Source organism: Alosa sapidissima, chromosome 9 (assembly GCF_018492685.1).
Source record: "Alosa sapidissima isolate fAloSap1 chromosome 9, fAloSap1.pri, whole genome shotgun sequence".
Taxonomy (NCBI): domain Eukaryota; kingdom Metazoa; phylum Chordata; class Actinopteri; order Clupeiformes; family Clupeidae; genus Alosa; species Alosa sapidissima.
The window spans coordinates 35165233-35174286 of NC_055965.1; the positions used below are offsets into that span (position 1 = coordinate 35165233).

The window sequence follows — 9054 nt, forward strand, 5'->3', positions numbered from 1 at the left end:
ATAAAAAATGAACAGGAAGACAGTCACATGTAAACCAACAATAGTAAAGTATTAGGCTACTAATCACAAACCCTATGCTACTATACAATAAATAAAGTAGCCTGGTCAAATCAGTTCCATATCGTGGGTAACTTTGTAGTTCTTCAGAGCCCTATTTTTACAACCCCTGCTGTCTATACCACGTCCATATCGGACACTGTCATCACTATTGCCACTGGCACCTCCAGCTATGTTGGGCAGAGGGTAATAAGCATTGTATGCTTAGTGGACACTGTCGCAAAGACGAACCTCCATTCACAGATGCACCGTGACTGCAGTCAATAGACGATCGATCATATTCTCCAAAAGGCAGATATTCTCCTTCAGAATCAGAATAGGTGAATAACAGATCCAAGACTTCATCACTCGTGACTTTTTTTTTCAACATTTGGTGTATTTCTGCTTCAATTTGTGCAAAACTATGGCCCGCATCGCTTCCGCGTTATGGAGGAAATGCACGTCTTCTCCGTGTGTTTCTCGCGTGTTTTTCGCATTCTCTGGTGCTTCCTGAAAACTTTGAGGAAAAAAAGGTTGAGCTTGAATCGAAGCTCTGGGTGTCTGCCAACTAGTGGTCAAGAGTACAAATGAGATTTTACACTGTACTCGCGTCTATCGTCTGTTTCATAGACTGGTTTTATTCATTAATGACGCGTGTCGCAATACTGCGACATGGGCGGTTTTAATATATTCTATGTTTGTCCAAATGATGTCTGTCTATCATTGCACTCGAAGGAAACTGGAATGTTTCATTCGTCCTCATTTTTCAATCGTCTCAGTTGCTACCCTTAACCAGTCGTTCTCTCTCCAAACTAGTTATGATGGATATCAAGATGAAATGTCAACGTTATTCTCAAAATGTTGAGTTTAATGTCGACACGTCGAGATTAAAGTCGACATGATATTTCAACATTATTCTCGAAATGTCGAGTTCAATATGTCGACTTTAATCTCGTCTTGGCAAAAATATGTTTTTTTCAGAGCCTTATAAGGCTCTGTTTTTGTGTGTAGAACTAGTCACGTCATCGCAAACCGCAGAAAAGCTCTGGAATCTTTGGGAAAAACCGCGAAACCATCACTTGGAATTCTGACTCCGTAGTGAGTAGTTGACAGAAAAGCTCCGTGAATTGTCAGAAGTATTTAGGTTTATTTACGCAAGGCTTTATCCTGTGTTTTCCCCCCGTCTTTGCCTCACTTTTTGCCTTGACTTGACTTGAGTTGACTTTACTTGACTTGAGAGGGAAAACGAGGTTGCTCCTAAGCTCTCCACAACCGTTGCTAAGCGGGAGGTAACGTTAGCTTATAGCTAGCTAGCTTCTAGGCGGGAGAAGATCCCATCCCCCCCCCACCTTTGCCCTCTGGACTCGCGGATCATCTGTGGACTTCCAGAAAATAATGTGAGTACCTTTACCATTACTACGAGCAAAACAAGTTTTCTGTGCCACCTCTGTCAGGCTGTGGTGTGCCTGAGCCACAGGTATCCAGCTACTTAGGAGTATACATTAATTACTACAATGAATTACTCATGCAAACACTGCAGCTTCACCACCGCTTCCATTTCTATATTTGTCCGGCATGTGAATTTACATAGACATTTAGCTAACTATAGATTTCCATGTGGTGTAGCAGAATGCTTTGCCACTTTTGTGACACGTAGCGCCGTTCAAAGCCACATGTACCGTTTTCACAAGAGAGCTAGCTCTAGACGTGTAAGGCAAATCAATGGAGTTGATGGAGCTTGCAATGGCCATCCTTAAAAATATTTTCGTTTGCCGTAACCCGACCGACCCTGTCAATTTAGAACCGACCCAAATATTTATTTTTTTCCCCTTTTAGTCCGACCGACTTGCCGGTTGTAAACTTGCGTTAATACCGACCGATTGTTTTTTTTACTCTAAACAACCAATACAAATGCAATAAAATAATATTTCTTTTAGTAGGCCCAAGTATTGTGAATATAAATTGCCTACATGCAAACGTGGCTCACTTAAAAAAAAAACCTGTGGCGTCATCTCTACACCATTGGTTTTACGCATGTCACACTATGGCCTACGCTTCGTTTCATTCACACAAACTGATAACGCTTTTACTTGGCACGAAGTTCTGGAAGAACTGTGGCCAGATCTTTTCTCATCCCTTCTCCCCCTAGTCTAACGGTGACCGTGTCGGAGTATTGAAATTGGTTGTGGTCTATTCAGCATTTCTCAAAATATGGGTCCGCAACATGGAGACTGCTGGTCCGCGGAGTCGTGGAGTGAAATTAGGCCCGGTGCTTCATCTGATAATTTGCTGCGCAGTTGATCAAGAAACCGCGGATCGACGAAAAAAGAAAACAAACGTTTCTGCTATCGATGTCATTAAACATGGAGCCCTACAATTAAGTGGTGGTATGAGCATTCATTCAATGCGCGTCTGCGCGAGAGAAACTGAAACTAATCGATAACGTTGGTATCAAAGCTCCGCTTCAACCTGTTGGAAGGCTATTTATTTATTTAACGAAACTTAATAGAACGACGTTGTTTTTTGGAACTTCCTTAGAAACAGAGCAGAGGCTGTATAATACACTGTATAGCATTGAGTATTGTATAGTCAAATTTCAATATAACGTGGCCAAGAGCTATTGTAGCCTTCTTTCTGGGTACATGTAGATGAGCCTTATGACCCAAAAGTCTGCCATGACCGGGCCTCAGGTCAAAGAAGTTTGAGAAAGGCTGGTCTATATAACCTGCATCAGAATGAGGTTTGCAATGGTGCGCCTTAAGGCACGGGTTGAAGACCCAGTCAGTTACGTCACGATATGCACATTTGTGTAAATTCATTCCTACGTAATCACCATGACCAAAATTGTACTTTTTTTTTTACTTTGAATCTTGAAAAAAAAAAATATTGACCTACCTACCGACCCATTTTTAATTTTTTTTGGCTGTTACTGCAAACAAAAATATTTTTAAGGATGGCCTAATGGCTGTAGTTTTGTGTCAGATTTTTCAAGCTTACGTGAACATCTCCATAGGCACATTAAAGATGGCACAAAAGTATCATGCCCTTATGTTAACTGTGTAAAACATTTTCGTGTCCGCTCATCATTAGCCTCACACTTGAGTCGGAAACACAAGAGAGCTATAGAGCTGTGTTGGGTGTGGAGGAGAAGTGATCATTAAACAAAAAGGTTTTGATGTGTTTTGAAGAAAAGAAGAGGTTGGGGGAGGGAGTTCCAGAGTTTGATTTATGCAATATGTGCCCAATCCATTTTTCAGGCCATCTGATGTTAAAAATATGTTTGAAGCAGTGGTTGGTGAAGACATGTAGCTTGTTCAGGAGGTTCCTTGTTGTTTTCCACATCTCAGATCTGTAGAGCAGTATGTTTTTTCTCATGCTTGAATTGAATAGCTGTAGTTTGGTCTTGAGTGTGATGTTACCCTTGAGCACTTTTGGTCTTCTGTGTGCTAATGTGGAGACCTGTCTGAGGTGCATTCTGGTCTGCCTCTCTCAATTTCTCTTGCATTTGTTGGTGGTTTTGGGATAGTAATGTGATATCATCTGCAAAGTCTAGGTCGTCCAGTTGTGTAAACAGGGTCCATTGGGCACCTATTGTCAGTGGCTTGCCGCATGATCCAGTTGACCGCTTAGCGGAATAGTATGGAGAAAGTAAACAGTACAGCCTTGTCTAACTTCTGTTGTGATGTGAAATGCCTGTCAGCTGGCCTTCATGTATGATTCTACTTTGCTCATTACTCTTACAGTTATGCATTAACATTTACATATTGTCCCACTCCTATACTGTTCATAGGTTTTTAGTCAGGATCAATCCTGACTCATCCAAGTGCACTGCCAAGGAGCAGATCAGCAAGATGACTGGGAGGGTGGTGAAGAGGAAAACTACATACATGAACCCCAGTGTCCTCTCATTTATTAGGGATTTCACAGAGTTCTACTTGCTTGACTAGATGAAGGTGAGGTTCTGATAATAGCTTTAATAATAATAACAGACCTGCCAACCTCTACGCATTTTCCTATTTAGAACTTGTCTCCAAGTTAGAAAGTGTAACAAGACCAACGAAAAATCAAATGTAGCGATTTTCTAGGCTGATTTGACATGGAACTATACTCTCATTCAGGCGTAATAATCCAGTCACTAACCGATTCGTCTGCTGCAGCTCAACCTTGTTGCTGGAAGTTAGCCTGTAGGGACTGTTTTCAGGTGCTGCATGATATCATTGTGCTGCTGTGCCCATGGTGTTCCTTGATTATTACGCTGTAATGACAATATAGTTCCATGTCAAATCAGCCTAGAAAATCGCCACGTTTTTGGCTGCATGCATGAAGTCCGACATGATTTTTTTTTTTTTTTTTTTTTTTTCGGCTCAAGGTGCTACCCAAAAAAATTCTTCAAGGTTGGCAGGTGTGTAATAAAAATAATGATAATATAAGTATATATGGGTATAATAAAAAAAAATAATCATACTTTGTATTATTAATAATAATAATAATAGTATAAGTATTTTGACACAACTCCGACATCACCATCTTAGACCCTCATCACATGTGGCGCAGTACAAAGTAATTGTAATCAATATAATTATTAATGTGTTTTCTTCTTTAATTTCAGGGTTCCAACTGATTCTGGTCAGGGCATGCAAGGTTTCATAAGGTTTCATGTAAATTTTCTATTTGTTATTTTATTTGAATGTTCTAAATGTTATATTTTACTGTTCAATGTTTTATTATGTTGTACCTGGTGAGGACCACCCATCTAAGCACCAACCCACTGTTCCACTGTTGAGGTTGAGAACTGTACTGACAACTGTATTAGGCCTATATATCATTATATTATATTATATTATACACATATTATATTATACATATATTATATATTATATTATACACATATATTATATTATACACTATGTATTATTATATTAGTCTATATTATTCAATATAATATACATATACTATTATATCATACCTATAATAGGCCAATACATTGAGAATTGTATGTATTATTATATTATATGTATTAGGTGTATGTATTATTATATTATATTATTAGGTATTATTATTATTATTATTATTATTATTATTATTAATTTTATGTATTATTAATATTACATACTATATATTATATACATAATAGGCCAATACATTGAGTATGTATTAGGTGTATGTAGTATTAAATTATATTATTAGGTGCATGTATTATTATATTATACACATAATATTGCATATACTATTACATATTATATCATACCTTGTCTTGTTCCTATTGTTAAATAAATAACTGTTAACAATTTTCTTGCTTTTTTGCAGTTAATTTAAATATTTTAGAATATGGTTGATTCTATTAAAGATGGCTAGTGATATAGTATTTAAATTCTGTAAATACAATTGAAATCACAGTATGTAATTTATATTTCTTCTACAGTAAAACAATCAATACTGTAAATACAATAAAATCAGTGTTTAATTGTGTTGTATTTTACAGCAAATGCATACTATACTGTAAATGGAAGTACAGTACCTTTACTGTAAAATGAATTCACAGTAACTTACTGGCAACAATTGGCCAGTAAGTTACTGTAAATGGAAGTACAGTACATTTACTGTAAAATGAATTCACAGTAACTTACTGGCAACAATTGGCCAGTAAGTTACTGTAAATGGAAGTACAGTACCTTTACTGTAAAATGAATTCACAGTTGGCCAGTAAGTTACTGTAAATTTCACAGTAGTTTTTTTTTACAGTAAATACAAAAAATACTGTAAATGGAAGTACAGTAGCTTTACTGTAAAACGAATTCACAGTAACTTACTGGCCAATTGTTGCCAGTAAGTTACTGTAAATTTTACGGTAAATTTTTTACAGTGTAGCCTAAAGCCTAAACACTTACTGAGTCTTACTCATTTGATCCAAATAACAGAAATTGGCACATAGCCAATTGAATATGACCAAGTAAGAAGTGAACGGGACAACAAATGCCACGGTAATGTTATGCTATGAATTAAGAATTCTCAACTCAGTCAGGTTCATTTGTGCAGTCAGCCTATGAATGTGAATGAAAATATGCCCTTCTCCAGTACCAATACTGGTTAGGGCTTCGGACTTGTAACCGGAGGGTTGCCGGTCCGAACCCCGACCAGTAAGAACGGCTGAAGTGCCCTTGATCAAGGCACCTAACCCCTCACTGCTCCCCGAGCGCCGCTCCGATCCGATTACCCACCCCGGGCCTGGACACCAATGATATTCTCCACTAATGAAATGTTATGCGAGACTGTCTGTTCTATATTCCAATTGTATTCTGAAAATTATATAACCAATTGCTGCAAGTGCAAAGACATTACATGACTGACACCTCTTGGTTGTCACAGTTTAGGTGAACCATTTTTTAAATATTGTATGTAAACATGAGGCGCAATAAAGCATGACAGTGTTATATGATATCATCTCTATCCACCTAATTATCCCAGTGGTGTAACTGGTTGATTATAACTCACTCTGAAGCTGGTGTAACAGGACATTGAGTCAGGTTAGGAATTTAGCAGGACACCAGGGAAGCCCTTGAGGCTGTACACATCCCTTTGTTTCTATTTTCTTTATTGATGTCACCCAGACTTCAACTTTCTGTATGCCCCTGAACTCACACAAATTGTAAATTGCAATGTGCCATTTAACCAGTGGTGTAGTCTAGTTAGTTAGTTGTAGTGGTGGGTATACTGTGAGCAACCCCAAATGTTATTAAATACGTATCCTTTCCTATTTTAAATGGGTATACTGAGATGATGATGCTTTTTAAATGGGTTTACTGTGTAGTCCTGTGTATCACGTAGACTATACCATACCATGGTCATTTAACTGCCTTGCTATTTACGTCAGAGGCCATTGCTTAGTATTTAACTGTAGCCAACACAAAGACGTAGACGTTACAAGAATATTAATATCAGAATAATTATTGGTTGATACAATATTGAGTGCAACATGACTGGTCTTCAATCAGCCAAAGAGGACACATCGTAACTCCTCTCCTAGTTACTCTCCATTGGCTCCCTACAGTAGCCAGAATTAAATTTAAATCTCTCCCTTTGGCCTATAGGACACTGACTGGATCTGCTCCTAGTTATTTTAATTCAATGATCAAGATATACATCCCCAACCGCCCACTGCGGTCTTCTGATGAGCATCTGTTGTGTCGACCAGTCTTAAACGCTAGGTCAAATTCAAGACTCTTTTCCTCAGTGGTTCCATGTTGGTGGAATGAGTTGCCCAGTGCTCTTCGTTCTTGTGATAGTTTTTGGTCTTTTAAGCACTTCTTATACATTATGGTTTGTATGCAGTAGTACTGTTTTATTTTCATTATAGGCTGTTGATTAATTTGACATTGTTTATTATTGATATTCTCCTTAATGTAGTCTTACCATTAGAGATGCACTGATAGATCGGCTGGTGACCTGAATCGGCCGATTTTCACGTGATCGGCCATGACCGGCGACCGGCCGGTCAGTCTGAGACACGCCGATTTTATGCCGGTCAAATACACTCGTGCACCACAATTGTAACAACACCCAGCTGAGTTTGCAAAGTTTGAAGAAGCTAGCAACCAGGCCAACACTCTGGGCTGGATGTCTACAAAGAAAGCGCTAATAGGCTACTGAGTTTTTCTATGCAGCAAACGCTGTGCTTTACCATTGGCCTACTGCGTGGAATTTACTAAGCTGTCGCTTCATTAGGCTACGTAAACATCGCTCATCACCGCCCGTCACTGCCGCTAATTGCGTGCCCACAGCTGAAACACAAGCCTGCAGAACGGAGATAAACGATTGCGACATTAAAAATAATCAAAGTTTAGCGATCATAGGCTAGGCTACATAATAAGATGTCAACAAGCAGCGACATACAGTAGCCCTAGTAGTTCTACTCCACTTAAAAAAACATACTCGTACTATTTACTGCACGTAGACTAGGGCTATGCCTTAAAATACCCTAGTATAGTCTAGCAGATTGAGAAGTGGATGTCGTGAAAGTGAACAAACGATAGCCTATTAGAAAGGCAAACAAACGTTGCTTTTGACATAGTAGCCTACAATGAACAAAACTGATGCTCTGAATACTGAATCAGCCGTCTCTGAAAGTTTCTATAGCCTAATTTTTGGATTTAATTTTTTCACCGCAAAACAGACGTGCACTGTTTTCATATGGTGGAGCACCTAATCGCTATTAGCACTTCTCCCCTGTGTTTGCGTGATAGCCTAGGCTGCTACCACTTTTCCCTCGCCCTCCCATAAATTCATCAATGCATATGAAAATATGTTACATGGTAGTATGTTCAAATGTATCATGAAAATTGTTCTTAAATCTTTAGTTGGACATTGGATGTGAGAAGCATAAAATGGGTGTTCCATAACTTAACTTAATCCATAATTTGATACTGCATCTGAAGTTAGACTTGAAAAAGAATCTGTCTGCTCACCAGCCATTTCATCATTGATAAGTTGATTATACGTCTATATTAACATGTTCTATCAAAGAAAAGATAGAAAATAACTATTTGTGTGTGTGCTGTAAAATGGTTAGAAGAAATGAAATCGGAATCGGCTAAAATCGGTATTGGCAGGTCAAACTCTATGAAAAATCGTAAATCGGTATCGGCCCAGAAAATTGCAATCGGTGCATCTCTACTTACCATGTTATTGTTATTATATTATTGATTGAATGGGCATTATTATTAATTATTGCTTTCCCCCCTCATTTTCATTGTTTATTTCATTAGGCTATTGATTGATCCCTGTTTTAAGTATTATATTGTTTTGTATTTGTTAAGGGTAACCATAACCATCATCATTATAGTGTGGTATTTTCTTATGCACTTGAAACAAAGAATAAAAATGTTTCTTTAAACGTAGTACCACTTTAAACACATCACACACTGAACAGCAAAGTAGCTTCCTGATTATGTGTAAAATGTTTACAGAGTATCCTGATGTAGTAGGTCCATGTTCTCATATTTTTACAGCTGACATGAAGGC

The 9054-nt window shown here is 38.1% G+C and overlaps 1 protein-coding gene and 2 long non-coding RNA genes across 12 annotated transcripts in view; 2 read left to right on the forward strand and 1 right to left on the reverse strand.

The window, feature by feature from the left end:
* Positions 1 to 9054, reverse strand: part of LOC121718788 (NACHT, LRR and PYD domains-containing protein 3-like) — a 1510793-nt gene that overhangs the window by 900621 nt on the left and 601118 nt on the right. The gene's annotated exons all lie outside the window — the stretch shown is intronic.
* LOC121719082 overlaps positions 1 to 9054 on the forward strand; it is a 530903-nt gene that overhangs the window by 510868 nt on the left and 10981 nt on the right. The window lies entirely within an intron of this gene.
* Positions 1006 to 4956, forward strand: LOC121719051. The gene is made up of 3 exons (XR_006034110.1): positions 1006 to 1433; positions 3827 to 3989; positions 4646 to 4956. It is a non-coding gene; the product is annotated as an uncharacterized LOC121719051 (long non-coding RNA).